Below are 23,360 nucleotides of genomic sequence, written 5' to 3'. Positions count from 1 at the left end.
AGCTGTGGCTGTCAAACGGGATGTGGTTGCTGAAAAGGGGGAATGGTTTGTTCTGATATGTGCTTGCATTGTATGGGAGAGACATGCAGCAACACAGTAACCCGTTCTATGGCTGATGATGACTAATGTGCCTATGGTTTAAAATTGGTCTCCTGTATCTCTGAACCTAACTATGTTAAGTATTTGTATAAGTATACTTTAACTTGTTGAAACATAATTATGACTAAAATCAAATATGTTGTGTTGTTGCATTCTATGCCAGATGATTTATATTTTTTCGACCAAAATGGCGGCCATTTTGAATATCGGCCATATAAAAAAAAGCACATGCAGGAAACTTGGGGACTTTTAATATGTTGTTCCTAACCACATCAGGGTACTATTTTGAAAAAATCAGCTTAGTACTATTTATTTCTGGGTCAAACCCTAATGCTCCTGGACTACTGGTTGGAACGAGAAATAACCCAATCAGTTAAATGGATCAACGGAGGTGGATCGATCCTTCGACGCAAGCACCTTAAGCGAGACCTCTACCGACCGAGCTAAATCTCGCTCCCTTGAGTATTAGTGTTTCATCTTAATTACATTTTGTAAAAATACATCAATAGATTCACTTTTTCACCAACTAAGTAAGCCACGTCAATCTTAGAACCGCGTTGACTTGGTTCTGACGTCATCATAAGTTGTAGGTTTTCCCGTGTGACGGCTTATATATTATCGTTACCGTTATTGATTCTTACATCTTTGTCACTTCTGTTACTGTAATTCTTCCAATTGCCATTGTTGCTTATATCACTGTTGTTTATGATGTTATTGTTGTTGCCAAAAGGCGGAATTTTAACTCAGCGCTCGCTTGATGTGCTTGCGTCGGAGGATCGAACCACCTCGCTGGATCCATTCAACTGATTGTTTATTTTTTTTCTCATTCCAATCAGTGCACCACAACTGGTCAAAAGCCGTGGTATGTGCTGTCCTGTATGTGGAAAATTGTATATAAAAGATCCCTTGCTGTATCAGGACAAATGTAACGAGTTTCCTCTAATGACTACGTGTCAGAATTACCAAATGTTTGACATCCAATAGCCGATGATTAATTAATCAATCTGCTCTAGTGGTGTCGTTAAACAAAACCGAATTTTAATCTTTAAATTGTTGTTGGCAACATAGCAATAACATCTACGCCTCTCCAACCTCTGATTAAAATATATTTTATTGCTTAAACAATGTATTAGGCGCACGTTTTCCAAGTAAACCTTCTCCATAATACATACACAGCACGATAGTTTAAATAAAGGGACATTCCTGAGTTTGCTGCATTGTAAGATGTTTCCGACTAATAAAATATTTCTACAATTAAACTTACATATTAAACATATTTTCTTGTTTAGAATATCATTGTCTGTATATTCAATGTGTTTGTGGTCGCCTTAATATTTGTAAGAAGCCCAGAGTGGATTTTGTCTTCAAATAATTTCGTACGTACGAAAAAAATATTTTTTAGGAAATAAAATGAAAATTAACCTACATGTAGTACAAATATTAGAATGATCAGAAACACGTTTAATATATAGCCACTAATATTCTAAACAAGATAATATATTTAATATGTAAGTTTAATCGTAGAAACATTTTATTAGTTGATAACATCTTAAAAATTGCAGTAAACTCAGGAATGTCCCTTTAAGAACACAGATGAATATTACTGAAAAACAAAAGACGGAGGAAAAGCAAGACAATAATCGAAAAAGGTTTTCTGTGTGGTAGATAATTAGATAACAGACGTCCTACAATCAAAACAAAAACATTTGGCGTCTGATGATACACAGACTATACACACACGACCATACGTCATTAACGCAAAATGATTTGCTTTATTCATATCTTTATGTTCCTGAAAAACACGGGTCCGAATTGACAAAGACTGTTTATGACTTACACGTGTGTAACTACATACATTTATAATGCTTAACATATGTGTTTAAGAAAGAAACAGGTTTCGTAAATTCGCCCCTATAAATGTATGCAATTGCACGTGTGTAAGACATAAACAGGATTTGTAAATTCGTCCGCATATTTCTTTATTGTCTTCTTCGCGTAGAACAGTTTTACCATTTAAAATCATTTGGTTCCGAGTCTTCACTAGAGGATATATACCACCTGATCAAATCCCATAGACGACAATAGTAACATATGTGGCTAAAACTACACAGTGGTACTAGATGAAATAAAATTGCATACATTTTTTTGCCCAGATGAAACTTTTTGTTTGTTTTACAACCAACACACTCACATTTATCACCAATCACAGGACTTGTGATGTTCACCTTTCTATCAAAAGTTGGGTGCACCTCGAACTTTGGCCCAGCCGGAAGTTATTTGGTTTAGTGCTATCTCGAGCATTTTAATTTGTTTTTATTTCAGACGTAATGTAAGTAGTGTTAGGATTGTGGGGGCGTATCATGTAACATGTAAACAAAATATTATTTAACGCTGCTAGAACACCAACTTGAATGCAAAAGTTACAATAAGATTTTATTTCAGAAAAAAAACAGAACAAAAGAGGGAAAAAATTTGTTTTATTTAACGACGCCACCTAGAGCACATTGATTTTTTTATCTTATCATCGGCTATTGGACGTCAAACATATGGTGATTCTGACACTTTTTTTAGAGGAAATCCGCTGTCGCCACATAGGCTACTCTTTTACGACAGGCAGCAAGGGATCTTTTATTTGCGGTTCCCACAGGCAGGATAGCACAAACCATGGCCTTTGTTGAACCAGTTATGGATCACTGGTCGGTGCAAGTGGTTTACACCTACCCATTGAGGGTTATGGCCCGGGAAGTAGCTAAACTTGTATAAATGGTCCTAAAATGAATTCTACGTCGCGGGACTTGTTGATGTGTACTAATTAGGATCTATCTACGTTCCGGTACCCGCTAATTGCCCTTCTACCTGGTTGACGGTGTGTGCAGTCAAAAGGTAACAACGAACTAATTCTGTACCACAGTGCAGTTATTAGCACTAAGAATTCGTGTCACTGGTTATGTTGTAGGTATTACAAATAAATAAAATAAAATAATTTTTAAAATGATACACAATAATATCGGCTCCAACCTAAGTTTTAACGGCTCTGGTGTAAATATTTTATGACATATGGTTAAGGATCACACAGGTTTTGAGAGGAAACCCACTGTCGCCACTACATGGGCTACTCTTTCCGATTAGCAGCAAGGGATCTTATTTGCGCTTCCCACAGGCAGGGTAGCACAAACCATGGGCTTTGTTGAACCAGTTATGGATCACTGGTCGGTGCAAGTCGTTTACACCTACCCATTAAACCTTGCGGAGCACTCACTCAGGGTTTGGGGTCGGTATCTGGATTAAAAAATTCCATGCCTCGACTGGGATCCGATACCAGTACCTACCAGCCTGTAGACCGATGGCCTAACCACGACGCCCCCGAGGCCGGTTTTTGCGCGTACAACGTCAAATACACTGAGTTTAATGGAAAATTAAAAACAAAAACAAAAATCAGCGTCTCAATCGTGTGGTGGGGAACTGGGAACTGGGAACTCTATTAATGTGCCCATATCCACCCCGGACTTAGGCTCTGACTTCGCCAGGGACTAATTCCGGAACAGGAATTGGCGCCCAATCCAGTTAGCGATTCAACAGTCAGGCAAGGAAGGAAGGAAGGAAACTGTGTTTAACGTGCCCCTATCCACAGAGGTTCAGGCACGCCCACTTCGGATTTAGCCTCTCACTTCGCCAGTGACCAACTCCGAAGCAGGATGGGGGGGCGGGGGGGGGGGGGGGAGGGGGGGGGGGGGGGGGGGGGGCAGGCAAGCCCAAGGTAGCTGGACCGGACTTCCTAAAATACTACCCAGGACAGTAATCCTTTAAAACATCAGAGACCAATACGAGCAAAATAAAACAAAACTGAGGAGGAAAAGAAGAAATAACAATAAAAAATATTTTTAAATAACCTGTTCAATTGCTACCCCGAACAGTAATGCTAGACTATAAACGTTTCTCATTTCCTTGGTAAAGAAAACACGGCTCACACTGCAATGCAGAACATGTAAACCAATTAGTTCCTTCTACTTCACGGGACATTCATAATTCGGCCCGGGCGGACACCTCATTGAGCCTTGCGGAGCACTCACTCAGGGTTTGGAGTCGATATCTGGATTAAAAATCCCATGCCTCGTCTGGGATCCGAACCCAGTACCTACCAGCCTGTAGACCGATGGCCTAACCACGACGCCGCCGAGGCCGGTTTTAAAAAAAGAGAAAAAAAAGAGAGAAAAAAATGTTTTATTTAACGACGCATTCAGCACATCTTATTTAAGGTTATATGGCGTCAGATATATGGTTAAGGACCACACAGATATTGAGAGACGAAATCCGCTGTCGCCACTTCATGGGCTACTCTTTTCGATTAGCTGTAAGGGATCTTTTATATGCACCATCCCACAGACAGGGTAGTACATACCACGGCCTCTGACATACCAGTCGTGTTGCACTGGCTAAAAGGAGAAATAGCCCAATGGGCCCACCGACGGGGATCGATCCTAGACCGACCGCGCATCGAGCGAGCGCTTTACCACTGGGCAAAATAGAAACAGCAATAATAATAATAATAGTAATAATAGTAATAATAATAATGATAATAATGATGATAATAATAATAATAATAATAATAATAATAATAATGATAATGATGATAATAATAATAATAATAATAATAATAATAATAAAAAGAAAAAGAAACAAACAAACAAACAAAGAAACAAAAGAAACATCTTATAAACAGACTAAATTGAAATAATATACGTTTTTAGTAGGTTTTTAAAAACAAAATAATAATAATTATTTTTAATTTTTTTGTAATATTTTATTTTATCTCAAATGTAGTCAGAATCACTGTTGTTCAAACACGCGGTTTTCCTTTCTGTGTTATATTTGAACTTAAGATGCCCATTCAAATTAAATACATCGAATTTACGATTTTCAAAAACAATACACCTTTCCTTTTCAAATTTCTGCTAAAGTAGCATTGATATTTTGATATTTCTTTTGCATTTTCATTAACAAAGTTATAAACTCACATCTATTTTTAATACCAACCCAAACCAATTATTGCACATTTATAAAAACGAATAGTGGTTTTAAAGTTTGTTTTGTTTAACGACTCCACTAGAACTCATTGATTGATTAATCGTCAGTTATTGGATGTCAAACATTTGGTAATGCAGCAAGGGATCTTTTATGTTCACTTTCCCACAAACAGGAAAACATATACCACGGCCTTTGAATAGTTGTGGTGCACTTGTTGGAACGAGTAGTTTTAAAAGATACATATGATTTATGTATTTATTTTTATTACTTGTTCATTTTTAGTACGTGATATTCACATTTGGAATAACAGAAAAATAGATAAGAGAGCAGTGTTAAAGATACATATTCTAAATATATGCATACATATAATTATCACAAATATTAAGCTTAATAACAACTGTAACAATGTACTGCTATTCTTGTCTGTTCTATAAAAAATAAAACCCACATAGGCACATACAAGTAAGTAGGCCTTCAAACTGTTTTGCATTAATAAAATAATTTTCTGATTTTCCTTTACAAGACTTTAATGTGTACAGGAACGGAGCTAGCTTTGGGCAAAGAAATCCTTTCTCCAAATTATCTGTAACCCAGTTATTTTCCCACCATAAATCAATTACCGTATATCATGAAATTATTTTGCCAGTTTAAAATAATGTTTGTCATTAGGTTTTTTTTTAATTCCCAGAAGACGAATTTGCCAGAGCTAGTCCCGAGATCTACAAGTTCATCTTAACTTCTTTACGATTGTAATTACATATCAAATATATTTTTCTGCATAAAATATTAGTGACTGTGTATTAAATGTGTTTTTGATCGTTCTAATATTTGTACTACGTTAAATTTCATTTTATTTCCTAAAATATTGTTTTTTCGTACGTACGAAATTATTTGAAAACAAAATCCAGTTTGGGCTTCTTACAAATATTAAGACGACCAGAAACACATTGAATATACAGACACTGATATTCTAAACAAGAAAATATATTTAATATGTAAGTTTAATCGTAGAAATATTTTAATTGGTCGGAAACATCTTACAATGCAGCAAACTCGGGAATGTCCCTTTAAGACTGTTGCTGAAACAGATTATGACAACGTGACCAAAATTTTATAAACGAATGAGTCAAATTTACAAGTGGAAAAGGCAATTGCATAGGATTTATGATCTAGTTTATATATACAGGACTTAACGACATTTATGAATGATACATAGTTGGTGAAATTTGTAATCATATGCTATTTTTCAACAAACTGATAAGGTTTAAAACATTTCTTTTTCATCTAGTAGATCGTTTATGAAAATAATATCTTTACAAATATAGCTTTTGCACAAAGAACTGTTTATGATTAATTGATATTTTACTGTTATACTGTATGATAGTTCCAAGTAGTACATTATTCGTACTTTGTTTTTGTTATATTTCTACCTATATTGCGCAGTATTTTTCCAATACACACTTTTTCGTTTGTATGTTCGACGGATATAGAGAATAACTGGTTACTGTTTTAAGATACAAGCTTTATCCCGTGAAGGTTAGAATGGCTAATGTCACAAGGCTCTGCCGAGCGGCATTCCACATTCAGCAAGAGCCAGTTGTTTTATTTATCCTGTGATTGTTATAAAACGAAAAATTAAGGAATGAACCATATTTGACAACTTTACCGTTTTCAATAATAATATGCACACAAGTGTTGAATGTTTTGTCACTTACAATAACCATACACTAAAACGAAATAGTTCCTAAATAACAATTTATTTTTTATTTTAAAAATAAAAACAACTGACTTTAAATAAATAATAAGTAATTTTGAACAACACAACATTCCTTTGCTGATAGTAAATTTTCCCCTTTTTATACTTTTGGCCTTAATATTCAAAATTTCAAAATTGACCCTATTTGTTAGGTTATCCCTGTCCCGAGTCAGACCCCCGATCCTATCGGAGGCCGGACTCGGGATATGCGTGTTCGAAAGCCTAGTGGTATATGGACACGTTAAACCAGTTACTAAACTAAGCTGATAGTAGCTAGGATAAAAGTAGTTCCGTCCCCAAAAAGCTATATTTATAGTCATACATATCCTGACAAGAGATATAATGGTTGCAGGATAAAGAAACAATATTCCATATATGATTAGATATTTTATGGATATACCTATAACTTATTTAAACAGAGTTATCCATTTTGAGTTTTCTTAACAATCTTCATATCCATACATATTTCAAAGCTATAAGGAAATTATAATTATCTATATTTTTCATTACAAAACCCTAAATTTTGCAGTCTAGTAAAACGAACATTATTTTTTTCCGATTCATTCTGCCAAATAATGTTTTATAATAATGTATTCAGGTGTTTCTGTACTTTCCGTTTGTGTTTGGTAATGCCATATAAGATTTGCTAACTATGGTTTTTAAAACCGTTTATTGTCGTAAAGCAGTTAATTATCTCAATGGCCATAATTGTATTAACGTTTACATTTCCAGTATTTTAGGGTAATAACTGAGTTCACAGATATGTCATAGCATGACTGGGAATTTAAAAGCAAGCGGTTTGAACTGCGTTTACCCCCTCCACTCAACAATCTAGCTTCCATATAGCATTGTGAAAAACATCCTTAGAAGGAAGGAAGGAAATGTTTTATTTAACGACGCACTCAACACATTTTATTTACGGTTATATCGCGTCAGACATATGATTAAGGACCACACATATATTGAGAGAGGAAACCCGCTGTCGCCACTTCACGGGCTACTCTTTTCGATTAGCAGCAAGGGATTCTTTTATATGCACCATCCCACAGACAAGATAGTACATACCACGGCCTTTGTTACACCAGTTGTATAGCAATGGCTGAAACGAGAAATAGCCCAATGGGTCCACCGACGGGGATCGATCCTGGACCGCCCGCGCATCATGCGAACGCTTTACCACTGGGCTACGTCCTGCCACAACTTCCTTAGAAAACATTCTATTGTCTATAAAGACTAATTTATTATTAAAGGGACATTCTCGAGTTTTCTGCATTTTAAGATGTTTCCGAAAAATAAAATATTTCTACGATTAAATTTACATATTAAATATATTTTCTTGTTTAGAATATCGATGTCTGTATATTCAGTGTGTTTCTGGTCGTCTTAATATTTGTAAGAAGCCCCAACTGATTTTGTCTTCAAATAATTTCGTACGTACGAAAAAACAATATCTTAGGAAATAAGATGGAATTTAACCTAGTACAAATATTAGAACGATCAGAAACACGTTTTATATACATACAGCCACTAATATTTTGTGCAGAAAAATATATTTGATATGTAATTACAATCGTTAAAAAGTCTTTGTTAGTCGATAGCATCTTAAAAAATGCAGCAAACTCAGGAATGTCCCTTTAAGCCTGAAATCAGCATATAGTCATCTAGAACTGATATGTTCTATTAATAGACTGGTGATCCATCAAACATAAAGCTCGTTTCGTTCGCTTATTGAGATATATTATTTTCTCCATCTACTGTTATACCTTTAATTGATTTACAGCTTCTAAAGGCACACTGTCACGGAATTAAGAACCTTATTTTTCTAAAAATGGATAATAAGTAAAAATTACATTAATTGTTGGAAACCAAATCTACCTATTTCATCACTTTAACTGAGCCATGATGGAGTGAAATCCATATCAACCTTCTCGGCAATTTTAGTTTTTGAATTATGGACCATTGCCATAATTCAATTATTTTCACAAAATATCATTAATAAATGGAGTATGGTGGTTATGAAGATGGTTGAATAAAGTACATTTAGGAACAAATCAAATTATATTTGTTCAGGTAATACTTTCTTAGACCATTAAATAGGTCAGTGGTCTGTGACAATATGCCTTTAAATAGGTCAGTGGTCTGTGGCAATATGCCTTTAACAAGAACTGCCTGGATAATGTTTATAATCCACATATATATGTATATCCCATCAATATTACTAGTATACATTCTTAATTTTACCATTGATTCTTAAATTACTCTCCACCTCTATTTATATATTTGTATCTATATTGTGATTATGTGCGTGTGCATGCGTGTGTATGTGTGCGTGGTGTGTGTGTGTGTGTATGTGTGCGTGGTGTGTGTGTGTGTGTATGTGTGCGTGTTGTGTGCGTGTGTGTGTGTGTGTGTGTGTGTATGTGTTTGTGTGTGTGTGTGTATAAGTATATATTTGTAAAACCTTAAAGCAATAAATAAATTTCAATTTCAATTTCAATTTCAATTTCAATTTCGTACCGATGGAGCCAGATTCCTGCTCTTTGCGTCAGTTAATGCTTGTCGATATGCTCGCATTGTGCCGTTGTCTGGTCAATGATCGATATGTTTTTGCATTCTTCATCGGCAGTGATTTTAGCTGTCTGTTATTCAGAGTCCTCTGAGCCGACCATAATTACATGTGAAGATGTCTTGAGGGCGGACTTAGTATTAAACATATTAGATCGAATATCGCCCGGTCATATTATATTTAAAGAAGATATTAAAATTGTATATTTTTTCTCCTTTCCGATTAGCAGTTTTGTGCATATTTCGTTGTTTTAACTCTGATTCCAGGGACACCGGCCTCGGTGGCGTCGTGGTTAGACCATCGGCCTCCAGGCTGGTAGGTACTGGGTTCGGATCCCAGTCGAGGCATGGGATTTTTAATCCAGATACCGACTCCAAACCCTGAGTGAGTGCTCCGCATGGCTCAGTGGGTAGATGTAAACCACTTACACCGACCAGTGATCCATAACTGGTTTAACAAAGGTCATGGTTTGTGCTATCCTGCCTGTGGGAAGCGCAAATAAAAGATCCCTTGCTGCTAATCGGAAATAGTAGCCCATGTAGTGGCAACAGCGGGTTTCCTCTCAAAATCAGTGTGGTCCTTAACCATATGTCTGAAGCCATATGACCGTAAATAAAATGTGTTGAGTGCGTCGTTAAATAAACATTTCTTTCTTTCTGATGCCAGGGACATTTAGCTTGATTATTTTAGACTTCGCCTGTGATGTTTAATTGTACAAAAGACAAGAAGATTAAAATAATAATAATAATAATAAAAAAAAAAAAAATAATAATAATAAAAATAATAAAACATAAAACACCCACGAAAAACCCCCATCAGTTTAATGGATTATCCAACATTAATGAAGTCCCATTTTCCAAAACTGTGACGTGCGAGGATTTTGTTTTAAAGGGACAGTCCTGAGTTTACAACCATTGTAACATGTTTCCGTACAACAGAGATTTTGTTTTAAAGGGACAGTCCTGAGTTTACAACCATTGTAACATGTTTCCGTACCACAGAGATTTTGTTTTAAAGGGACAATCCCGAGTTTACAACCATTGTAACATGTTTCCGTACAACAGAGATTTTGTTTTAAAGGGACAGTCCCGAGTTTACAACCATTGTAAAATGTTTCCGTACAACAGAGCCTTTTTGATGACGTAACATACAAATTAAAGACATTTTCTTATTAGAATATCAGTGTCTGTATTTACAAGATTTTTGTTGTTTATTCTAATGCTTATAGTAGCCCAAACCGGATTTTACCTCCCAATAATTTGGTACGTACGAAACAATATATAATACGAATTAAAGTAAAAACTGAGTGCTACAAACATTAGTATACGACCGCAAACACATTCGATATACAGACATTGGTATTCTGAACAAGAACATGTATTTAGTATGAAGTAGTAGTGGCCTTATCTGTTATCGCAAACATCTTACAATGGCTGCAAACTCAGGACAGTCTCTTTAATGATTTGGTCCAATGTGGGTTTTGAATTAATTTGGGGTTGCTGAATAAAATGAAAATAATAATTAAAAAAACCCCTAAACATCTTGGCCATCTGAGAAATTACGTTTTAGGGTTCAAATTAGCTGAAAACAAAATTGCAGAAAATTGTTTAATAAAAACAAAATCTAATTGGTATCACAATTATCCTTATAGGATTTTCATAGTTTTAATGCTTAAAAATCTGTGTTGAATATATGAGAGGAAAAAGTATAGTCCACGTTTGGAAAACGAAATGCTACCATTTCTCACCAAGTTTTATCAAATTAATATCCAAAGTTTATTCTCGAAATGTGTTTGCGCTATCAAAGCGAGACGGTGTGAAAGCATATCATATAAATAAACTGAGTATAACATATATGTATGACACGATCGAAGATAAGTAACAAGTGATAAGTGTTAACAAAGAGGCTGAAGGTTTTTTCAACACACAGTCGGTTTCAGTAACATTTTATTAAAGGCGCAGTCTCTAGTTTCAACACGTAAAAATGGACACCAGATTTAGTTAATCTACAAACATGCATCTCCTTTGAATAAAGTTTCAACATAGTGAAACACGAGTCTATTACAATGAAACGGGGAAATAGCCTTAAAAATAGACTAGAACACGTAACTGTTACTTCTCAGGCGCACGTGCGTTTTTATAATTATTACAAATTTATTTCGTGGCATTACAAACACCAGGATGACCAGAATCACTTCGGTTATATGGAAATGCATAATCTAAACAATAAAATATAAGTAATGTTTGATTTTAATTATCAAAAAGCAGCTTTAATATTGATAAATTCGCCATAGTATTTAAAAACGAGGATCTGTCCCTTTAATACATTACTCCACATTTCACTTGTTGCAACAGACTAAGAGGTTAGGGTCAATTTAGCATATATTAATCTTTATTGAAAAGGTTATTTAACAAAATTAAAATGTGTTTTTGTTTAACGACACTACTAGAGAACATTAGTTTATTAATAATCGACTATTTATGGTCATTTTTGACATATAGTCGTAGGAGGGAAACCCGCTGCATTTGTTCCATTAGTAGCAAGAGATCGTTTATATGCACCATCTCACAAACAGGGCAGCACATACCACTGCTTTTGATAAATCAGTCGTGGTGCACTGGCTGTTATTTAGCAAATGCAACTGCAAAAAAAACCTAATATCGGGTGCTTTTGAAATCCAGTTATAACCTGGTTTACTGGAAGTATTCACACATCCTGGAATTATGCACATGCGCGGTCGGTGTGGGATCTATCCCCGTCGGTGGGCCCATTGGGCTATTTCTCGTTCCAGCCAGTGCGCCACGACTGGTATATCAAAGGCCGTGGTATGTGCTACCCTGTCTGTGGGATGGTGCATATAAAATATCCTTTTTTTTTTTTTTTTTTGTTTTTTTTTTTTTTTCCTTTGCTGCTAATCGAAAAGAGTAGCCCATGAAGTATCGACAGCGGGTTTCCTCTCTCAGTGTCTGTGTGGTCCTTAACAATATGTCTAACGCCGTATAACCGTATACAAAATGTGTTGAGTGCGTCGTTAAATAAAACATTTCCTTCCTTTCTTGTGCATACCTTTTTATCTTGTTGATAAAACTCATGAATATTTGTTTTTTTCATCGTTGTAAACGAAGTGGCGGACTTGACAGCTCTGGCGTACGTTCAGTCAACCGCTTGTCGCTAACGTCCGCTAGACTGAATTTTACGCTACACAGTAAATCGAATTACCACTTCGGAAACCAATCAAATAGTTCGCGAACGTTAGCCAAACGTTTGATGGCTGAACTTGTGGGTGGTGTCAATACTCTTGACGGATACTTGACGGTGGGCCCATTGGGCTATTTCTCGTTCCAGCCAGTGCAACACAACAGGTATATCAAAGACCGTGGTACGTGTTATCCTGTCTGTGTGATAGTGCATATAAAATATCATTTGCTACTAAAGGAAAAATGTACCAGGTTTCCTCTCTAAGACTTATATGTCAAAATTACGAAATGTTTGACATCCAGTAGCCAATTGTGTCATTAAACAAAACAAACGTTATATTTGTACAATAGCAGCATGGAAACTTTTGTAAGCATTGTCCCACAGACATGACAGCACCTTTCGCGATCTTTGATATACCAGTCGTGGGGCACAGGATCCACTTTAGTTTGTCATCCTTACTTGAATTTACAAATATATGTTTGTTCGTTTGTCGATAATTAAAGTGACATAACCTTCTTTTTAAACACCAAGGCTAGTAGAGCCGGTTTTTTCAAATTTAAAATTAGACATTATTTAGATTTTATTGTTTCGATTATCCAGGTACATATATTCTGAAGTGTTTCTAGTCATCCTGCGTTTAGGAAGGGAAACAAAGTATCTGGTGAGACCAAAGTTCCAGAATTGATGCGTCGTTTTTCCCATCTTTTTTGTCTGTTTGTTTTTAAGCATGTATTGCACAGAAAAGGAGAGTATATTTAGTTGTTTACATCTTCCTCATCTGCCTTGGTCCATCCTCAATGCACCTGTCGCTGTTTAGGCATGCATTTGCATTGCATTCAGTAAGATTCCAGGGCACAAATTAACTGTAATAATAAGTTTCATTGTGCATAAAACTTATTCTTACCTCTCTTTTTTTTTTAGCATTTTTAAGGAAATTTGTTTTAAGTGTACTTCCTTCACAAGAAGTTGTTGTCGTGTCAACGATCGAACATGCACAGACATTACAAAATACCCGGAAGTAAAATAATATGGTTTTCGATTTCGTACGGTTTTCGATAATTGGCGATATATATATATATATATATATATATATATATATATATATATATATATATATATATATATATATATATATATATATTTATTTATTTTTTATACGAGCTTGTGTGTCGTACTAATTTCACAAAACGAGTGTCAGGATTCATGTATTACCCTGACACGAGTTTCGTAAAATCAGTACGATTCACACGCGGGTGTAGTAATTTCTTTATTATCCACATTATTGAAAATATTATTTTCACGAATAATAAGCCAGGACCATGTCAAAACGTTTCAAACGTAACTAAGAAGAGACAACGAAACGACGTAATTTTCATAAATGATGTCATTTTAATAAGCGTTTACACAGAGGAAGCCGCATTAAGTTATGACGTCGCTGATATTATCCTATAACTTACCCATGATATCCATGTCATAAACCCATATGATAATTTACTTTATTAACCCGGTTAATAATGGTATGCAAATCTGCAAGGTCTCTAGATAATTTGTTAATTTGTTGCTGTGGATGGGTCACGTTTTCAAAGATTTGTTTAAAATGCGTGACGTCAAACTAATCTGTGCTAATCGTGATGACGTCATATTATCGATGGCGGCGACTTTAGTACTGTGATTTACTAAAACAGTAATTAGAATGTTATTTTAGAAGTGTTATAGGATAAATAGAATTCGCTACTCGTTTTTTTTAATATGTAAAATATCAACCTCGTCTAGTTAATCGGTATTTGTCTCGGCAGAGCCTCGACAAATACCGATTAACATAGACTCGGTTGATATTTTCCATATTAAAAAATACTCGTGACGAATCCTCCATTTAGCATTCTTATAAGGCATTTGAAGTTCCTTATCAGAATCATTACAAATTACAAGACCGTAATCTTATGCCATCGTGTGTTAACCCACGTTCCTTTGAGCACCGCAGCTTCCTAATGCTTCAAAAGGACAAGATAATAAAAAAGACAACCTTGTAGGTTATTGCGATCTCATCAAAAGTTGTGACGTAACGTATATCATAATGATGCTGGCATCTTAGACATGGTCAGAAAAAGAAGACAAATCGATACGTAGAGTGTGGAGAGCGGTATAGCCGCTATCTTTTCATTGGCGCTCTAACTCGATTGTCGTAAATTCCAGCGACGCCTGTTAATGCCTAGAAATGTAAAAAAAAAAAAGTAACAAAAAAACTCCACACATATACACATTATATACAGAGTAGACGCATTTTGTAAAGTACTGCTTTTGGTAGTTAGCTTTTTACATCATGAGTACAATTTCAGATATCACACGAGGTGTTGACTGTCAAAGAGTTTGGACATAAAGGAACATATCTTACCTGGTCAAGTGAGTAAAATTAACTTGTTGAAAATCGTATCTGTGTACAAAGAGAGATCAAAGAACGGACATTTCAACCTCAGACTTTGTAATTGGATACCTTTTTTGACGACTAAAAACAAACGGAAACTAAATTGTGTATCGAAAGCGTATCTTTGTGAATGTCCAAGAGATATTTTAGATTTCTTTGACTGGTGTTCGTGCTGCATTCAGCTGCGTAATTAAAATGGATATCGCCAGTCTACTTCAAGGCGACAACTCGACTAACGTGACGGGTAAGTAACCTTGCATTTACATAACATATATAAACAAGTAGGGGAATCTCAAATACAAAAACATACGTTTTGACCACAGACATCCTAGTAAAGAACGTCCAGGTCTGTTTATCAACACACCGAAACACATTCCATAGTTTGCACGTACATCAAGCAATTGCGCGGTGCACGTGCGTGGGGTGTCATTCTCGCTTTTGACAATTTCCAGGAAGGTCGATTAATCACTGTGGAACATTATTTCTGTCAATCTTTTTCATTCTGTTGACCATACAGTTGTTATTGTTTTGTTTTTATTAATTTTTATTGTTTGAATTTGCGATTTACTGATAAAAAAACGTCAACTTTCAAATTTCACTTCTGCCTCCAATCGTCCTTCAAGATCGTTGGTGGTCATAAAACCTATTGTAATACTGAACTGCCGGTTGTAATTTTTGCCCAATTAATTCACTATTATCATATAACCATTCCCCACAACTGATACGCCTTACAATTTTGGCAATTGTAAATTCTTATTAGAGTTCCCCTACTTTTTTGAAGAATATATATAAAGAAAGAAATGTTTTATTTAACGACGCACTCAACACATTTTATTTACGGTTATATGGCGTCAGACATATGGTTAAGGACCACACAGATTTTGAGAGAAAACCCGCTGTCGCCACTACATGGGCTACTCTTTCCGATTAGCAGCAAGGGGTCTTTTATTTGCACTTCCCACAGGCAGGATAGCACAAACCATGGCCTCTGTTGAACCAGTTATGGATCACATATAGGTGCAAGTGGTTTACACCTACCCATTGAGCCTTGCGGAGCACTCACTCAGGGTTTGGAGTCGGTATCTGGATTAAAAATCCCATGTCTCGACTGGGATCCGAACCCAGTACCTGTAGACCGATGGCCTAACCACGACGCCACCGAGGCCGGTCATATATATATATATATATACTTTCGTGGCTCAGTGTTGTAGTTAAAATAATCGACTTTACAACTTGTATCAATTCCAACCCTAAGTTAGATTTAACATCTCGGGGCTTAATTCAAATAAACTAACCGTATACTCTACAATATCGGTTATATTCTGCAGGTTAAATCTCTCTCTCTCTCTCTCTCTCTCTCTCTCTCTCTCTCTCTCTCTCTCTCTCTCTCTCTCTCTCTCTCTCTCTCTGTCTCTCTCTCTGTCTGTTTCTCTCTCTCTCTCTCTCTCTCTCTCTCCTCTCTCTCTCTCTCTCTCTCTCTCTCTCTCTCTCTCTCTGTCTGTGTCTCTCTCTCTGTCTGTCTCTCTCTCTCTCTCTCTCTCTCTCTCTCTCTCTCTCTCTCTCTCTCTCTCTCTCTCTCTCTCTCTCTCTCTCTCTGTCTGTGTCTCTCTCTCTGTGTCTCTCTCTGTCTGTTTCTCTCTCTCTCCTCCTCTCTCTCTCTCTCTCTCTCTCTCTCTCTCTCTCTCTCTCTCTCTCTTCTCTCTCCTCTCTCTCTCTCTATCTATATATATATATATATATATATAGATATATATATATATATATATATATATATATATATATCTATATATTTGCCTAACTGTTTCCGCCTGTTTCTCTCCGTTTCTATCTCCTTCCATAGTGGCACTATCTAGACCATGTCTCCAAATTACCGGTGTGACGGACCCTTTCCATTCCACCATATCAAATCCCACAGACGACAATAGTAGCATATTTGGTTAAAACTGCTACACGTAATATTTCGTTCAACATATACATCATACATATAAATACTACAACCCCCACGCTTAAATGAAATTAGAATGTATTGACGGTTACTCTGCTAGTTCCGCTACAAAATATCATCTTGGTTTTAGTAAGACCCTGGCATGTCCCAAACATTATGGTAGCTGGTTCGTCGATACTAGTTCAAATTAAATTACATGAATGTACTGGACAGATAAACATGTTATGCCAACTGATCTTATGACGTGTATCACCAATGTCAGTGACAGGTCTGATAGTATTGATTGAGCTACTTGAACTTTGACCCGTTGGCAATTCCATTAAGTATACTGTTCCTTTACTTTTTTAAGTTTTGTGCTCAAACCTGGTATCATTCAATAGGAGATTCAACTGACTTTCCTAACAATGATTCTCGTTTCAACCAGTGCACCACGACTGGCATATCAAAGGCCGTGGCATGCACCATCCTGTGTGTGGAATGGTACATATAAACGATCTCTTGCTTCTAATGGAAAAAATGTAGCGGGTATCCTCTCTATGACTGTGTCAAAAAGACAAAATGTTTGAAATCCATTAGCCGATGATTACTAAATCAATGTGCTCTAATGGTGTCGTTAAAAAAAAAAAAAAAAAATTCTCCGATAAAGAATGAACTCAATACACCTCAGTATACAGGTAACACACTACAAGGCAAGACTAATGAAGCATGTATCCAACTAACAGATCCTATGTAACAGAAAAACAAACTGCATATTAAATACAAAAAAGAAAGAAAGTAATGTTTTATTTAACGACGCACTCAACACATTTTATTTACGGATATATGGCGTCAAACATAATATATGGTTAACGACCACACATATATTGAGAGAGGAAACCTGCTATCGTCACTTCATGGGTTACTCTTTTCAATCAGCAGCAAAGGATCTTTTATATGCACAATCCCGTAGACATGATAGCACATACCACGGCATTTGATGTACCAGTCGTGGTGCACTGGCTGGAGCGAGAAATGTTGTATCTTTGATTCAATTTGATTTTCTAATAATTTCGTTCGTACAAGGGGTAAAGCGTTCGTTTGATGCGCGGTCGGCCTGGGATCGATCCCCTCAGTAGGCTATTTCTCGACTGGTATATTAAAGGTCGTGGTATGTGTTATCCTGTCTGTGGGATGGTGCATATAAAAGATCCCTTGCTGCTACTCGAAAAGAGTAACCCATGAAGTGGCGACAGCGGGTTTCCTCTCTCAAATACTGTGTGATGCTTATCCATATGCCCGATGCCATATAACCGTAAATAAAATGTGTTGAATGTATCGTTAAATAGAACATGTCGTTCCTTCATTCGTTCGTGCAATGAACACATATTTAGAACTAAAATTGAATTTGAGCATGCGCGTAGGCTGGAGGAATGCGATCGATAAAGTGTTCAAACGAAAATTATCAAAATGATGTCAATTTGCTCAATTTTAATGTATAAAATGAGCTTTATTCATTCAAACCTACACTCAAATGTGAAATCACAGCCACCTAATCCCACATACATATAAACTGAGAGATCAAACATGGCCAACCATTCATAGAGATGTTAAAACCAAGGTGTTTTGCCACATCTGTTGGCGATGAACCACCAAACCCTGTATTTCACGATTCACCCTACGGACATGATTTGGGCTACTTTGGGCATCAGACTGACCGGAGTGCAGGGTACCATTCCGCTCGTTGTTAAATATGCATAATTGGTAAGCCACGACCTGTGATTTCCCAGCGCAGCACTCTGGGTTTGAAGTCTGAAGCGATGGAGTCATGTTAGCTATTTTAGCAGCAGTGATATGGATGTGGGCTATTTTCGCTTCACTCGGAGATGCCTGGTAATTATTTTGTTATCACGACAGACGATTTAATCAAGATGGCGTCAACAGTTCGGTCAAGCTGAAAAGACAATGCATATGTGATATGACGGACTCGTGATGGTGGACCCAAACTCCAGTCACCATGGAGATGAATCTGGAAGGTGCCGTGTTCGTATCCCAGTACAGGCCAACTTCAAACTTCTTCACACATTATAAGACAATTTTCAAAACTTCTTATGCTAGTATGTTTATGTTTGCGATTATTTTGTATAATATTAACCTTGTGGGACCCCCCCCCCCCCCCCCCCCGAAATAATCAGAGGAAAGAAAAATAAATTATTAACACAAAAAAAACAACCAAACATCTAAACAAAAACAAAACATCCCCAGTGAAAAAAACAACCAAAACCCACCACCAACAACAACAAACAAACCGACACCCCAAACCCCCCCACCCCCCCCCCCCCAAAGAAACAACAAAAAACGCCAAACAAAACAAAGCAAAAACAACGAAGCAAAGCAAACAAACAAAAAATTCCCAAAAAAAAACAATAATAACAAAACAACAACAATAAAACAATCTTCAAAATATATTGTTGTTGTTAAGAGAATATATTTTGACATAAAAATTGAATTGGACTGCATGCAAAAATGATCGGTGGGGCTTGGTGTTCAGCTCACGTTACCCCGAATTACTACATCGGCAACCAATCAAATCGTTCATTTATAGTTAGTTTTTTTGTTTTTTTAGGGGGTGGGAGGGGGGGGGGGGCGTTACCCAATGGTAAAACGCTCTCTTGATCGGTTTGGGATCGATCCCAGTCTGTGGACCCATTTGGTTATTTCTCGTGACAGCCAGTGCATCACGACTGGTATATCAAAGGCCGTGGTATGTGCTATCCTGTTTATGGGATGGTGCGTATAAAAGAATCCTTGCTACTAATGGGAAACATGTTAGCGGGTTTCCTCTCTAAGACTATATGTCAGAATTACCAAATGTTTGACATCCAAATGTTTGGCATCCATTTAGCCAAATGTTTGACAGCCAATAGCCGATGACTAATAAATATATTCTTTAATTCATTCATTTCAACTTATTTTCGTGATTATATCCAATTAAGGTTTAAGCACTCTGTCCTGGGCACGCATATCAACTATATGGGTTGTCTGTCCAGTGCAGTGGGTTAGTGGCTAGTGGTTAGTGAGAGAGAAGAGGGTGTAGTGGTCTTACACCTACCCATTGAGTAGTTAAATCTCGCTCTGGGTGGGAGTCGGTACCGGGTTGCGAACCCTGTACATGCCAGCCTTATAATCCGATGGTTTAAGCACGACGCCACCGAGGCCGGTTCTACATATCAATGTCGATCTCGGTCAGTGGTGCAGCGTCTGGTAAAGGCCAAAAGTACAAGTTATTTATTGTTCTATGACACGATGAAGTCACATACGTTGCCGGGGGCACCAACAGAAGCCATCTGCTAGTGCTAGACGCAATCCTGTATCCTCTTAACCTAGATTGAACAATAAGTTGCATCCAGCATCGTTTTCATGTGTACAGGCCACGGTTGCGTACTGGTTAAACCATCGGGATTTAGTCTCTTAGGTACAAGGGTCGCATCCCAACACCGGCTTTCACCCAGAGCACGTTTAATGACACAGTACCCATGAGTCATCGGAGATACAATGGGTAAGCCATCGGACGAAAGGTTGATAGGTGCTGGTGAATTACAATGAATTAAAGACTATATTGCCTACTAAGTGTACATATTTAATTCATTACATCTTACGTAGCCCAGTGGTACAGCGCCCGCTTGATGCACGATCAGTCTGGGATCGATCCTCGTCGGTGGGCCCATTTAGTTATTTCTCGTTCCAGCCAGTGCACCACGACTGGTATATCAAAGGCCGTGGTATGTGCTATCCTGCCTGTGGGATGGTGCATATAAAAGAAGCCTTGCTACTAAAGACTATATGTCAAAATTACCAAATGTTTGACATCCAAAAACCAATGATTAATAAATCGATGTCTTCTAATGGAGTCCAGGACAAAGACATCAGCCATCTAAAATTATGTTTTGTTTAAAAACAGCACTAGAGCACATTAATTTATTAATCACTGGCTATTGGGTGTCAGACTTTTGGTAATTGGATGCCAAACATTTGGATGTCAAACATTTGGTAATTCTGACACATAGTCTTAGAGAGGAAACCCGCTAGATTTTTCCATTAGTAGCAAGGGATCTTTTATATGTACCATCCCACAGACAGGACAACACAGGAGAAATAGTCCAATGGGGCCACCAACGGAGATCGATCCTACACCGACTGCGCATCAGCTGAGCGCTATACCACTGGGCTACTTCCTGCCTCCATCAGCTATCTGACCTCAGACCACAGTTAATTACATTATTTTATCTCATGTAGCCCCAGTGGCTGTAGCACTTTTATTGGTAGAGCGCTCTTCTTGCCGATCAACGGCGTGTTTTTAACTCCATCACACGTAGGGGAGGCACGTAGCCCAGTGGTAGAGCGCTCTTCTTGCCTATCAACGGCGTGTTTTTAACTCCATCACACGTAGGGGAGGCACGTAGCCCAGTGGTAGAGCGCTCTTCTTGCCGATCAACGGCGTGTTTTTAACTCCATCACACGTAGGGGAGGCACGTAGCCCAGTGGTAGAGCGCTCTTCTTGCCGATCAACGGCGTGTTTTTAACTCCATCACACGTAGGGGAGGCACGTAGCCCAGTGGTAGAGCGCTCTTCTTGCCGATCAACGGCGTGTTTTTAACTCCATCACACGTAGGGGAGGCACGTAGCCCAGTGGTAGAGCGCTCTTCTTGCCGATCAACGGCGTGTTTTTAACTCCATCACACGTAGGGGAGGCACGTAGCCCAGTGGTAGAGCGCTCTTCTTGCCTATCAACGGCGTGTTTTTAACTCCATCACACGTAGGGGAGGCACGTAGCCCAGTGGTAGAGCGCTCTTCTTGCCGATCAACGGCGTGTTTTTAACTCCATCACACGTAGGGGAGGCACGTAGCCCAGTGGTAGAGCGCTCTTAGAGCGCTTGTTGATCGACGGCGTGTTTTTAACTCCATCACACGTAGGGGAGGCACGTAGCCCAGTGGTAGAGCGCTCTTCTTGCCGATCAACGGCGTGTTTTTAACTCCATCACACGTAGGGGAGGCACGTAGCCCAGTGGTAGAGCGCTCTTCTTGCCGATCAACGGCGTGTTTTTAACTCCATCACACGTAGGGGAGGCACGTAGCCCAGTGGTAGAGCGCTCTTCTTGCCGATCAACGGCGTGTTTTTAACTCCATCACACGTAGGGGAGGCACGTAGCCCAGTGGTAGAGCGCTCTTCTTGCCTATCAACGGCGTGTTTTTAACTCCATCACACGTAGGGGAGGCACGTAGCCCAGTGGTAGAGCGCTCTTCTTGCCTATCAACGGCGTGTTTTTAACTCCATCACACGTAGGGGAGGCACGTAGCCCAGTGGTAGAGCGCTCTTCTTGCCTATCAACGGCGTGTTTTTAACTCCATCACACGTAGGGGAGGCACGTAGCCCAGTGGTAGAGCGCTCTTCTTGCCATCACACGTAGGGGAGGCACGTAGCCCAGTGGTAGAGGCTTGTCAACGGCGTGTTTTTAACTCCATCACAACGGCGTGTTTTTAACTCCATCACACGTAGGGGAGGCACGTAGCCCAGTGGTAGAGCGCTCTTCTTGCCGATCAACGGCGTGTTTTTAACTCCATCACACGTAGGGGAGGCACGTAGCCCAGTGGTAGAGCGCTCTTCTTGCCGATCAACGGCGTGTTTTTAACTCCATCACACGTAGGGGAGGCACGTAGCCCAGTGGTAGAGCGCTCTTCTTGCCGATCAACGGCGTGTTTTTAACTCCATCACACGTAGGGGAGGCACGTAGCCCAGTGGTAGAGCGCTCTTCTTGCCGATCAACGGCGTGTTTTTAACTCCATCACACGTAGGGGAGGCACGTAGCCCAGTGGTAGAGCGCTCTTCTTGCCGATCAACGGCGTGTTTTTAACTCCATCACACGTAGGGGAGGCACGTAGCCCAGTGGTAGAGCGCTCTTGCCGATTGCCGATCAAGAGGCGTGTTTTTAACTCCATCACACGTAGGGGAGGCACGTAGCCCAGTGGTAGAGCGCTCTTCTTGCCGATCAACGGCGTGTTTTTAACTCCATCACACGTAGGGGAGGCACGTAGCCCAGTGGTAGAGCGCTCTTCTTGCCGATCAACGGCGTGTTTTTAACTCCATCACACGTAGGGGAGGCACGTAGCCCAGTGGTAGAGCGCTCTTCTTGCCGATCAACGGCGTGTTTTTAACTCCATCACACGTAGGGGAGGCACGTAGCCCAGTGGTAGAGCGCTCTTCTTGCCTATCAACGGCGTGTTTTTAACTCCATCACACGTAGGGGAGGCACGTAGCCCAGTGGTAGAGCGCTCTTCTTGCCTATCAACGGCGTGTTTTTAACTCCATCACACG

The sequence above is a fragment of the Gigantopelta aegis genome, chromosome 5 (genome assembly GCF_016097555.1).
Source record: "Gigantopelta aegis isolate Gae_Host chromosome 5, Gae_host_genome, whole genome shotgun sequence".
Classification (NCBI taxonomy): Eukaryota; Metazoa; Mollusca; class Gastropoda; order Neomphalida; family Peltospiridae; genus Gigantopelta; species Gigantopelta aegis.
Note: the sequence above shows the minus strand (reverse complement) of the source record.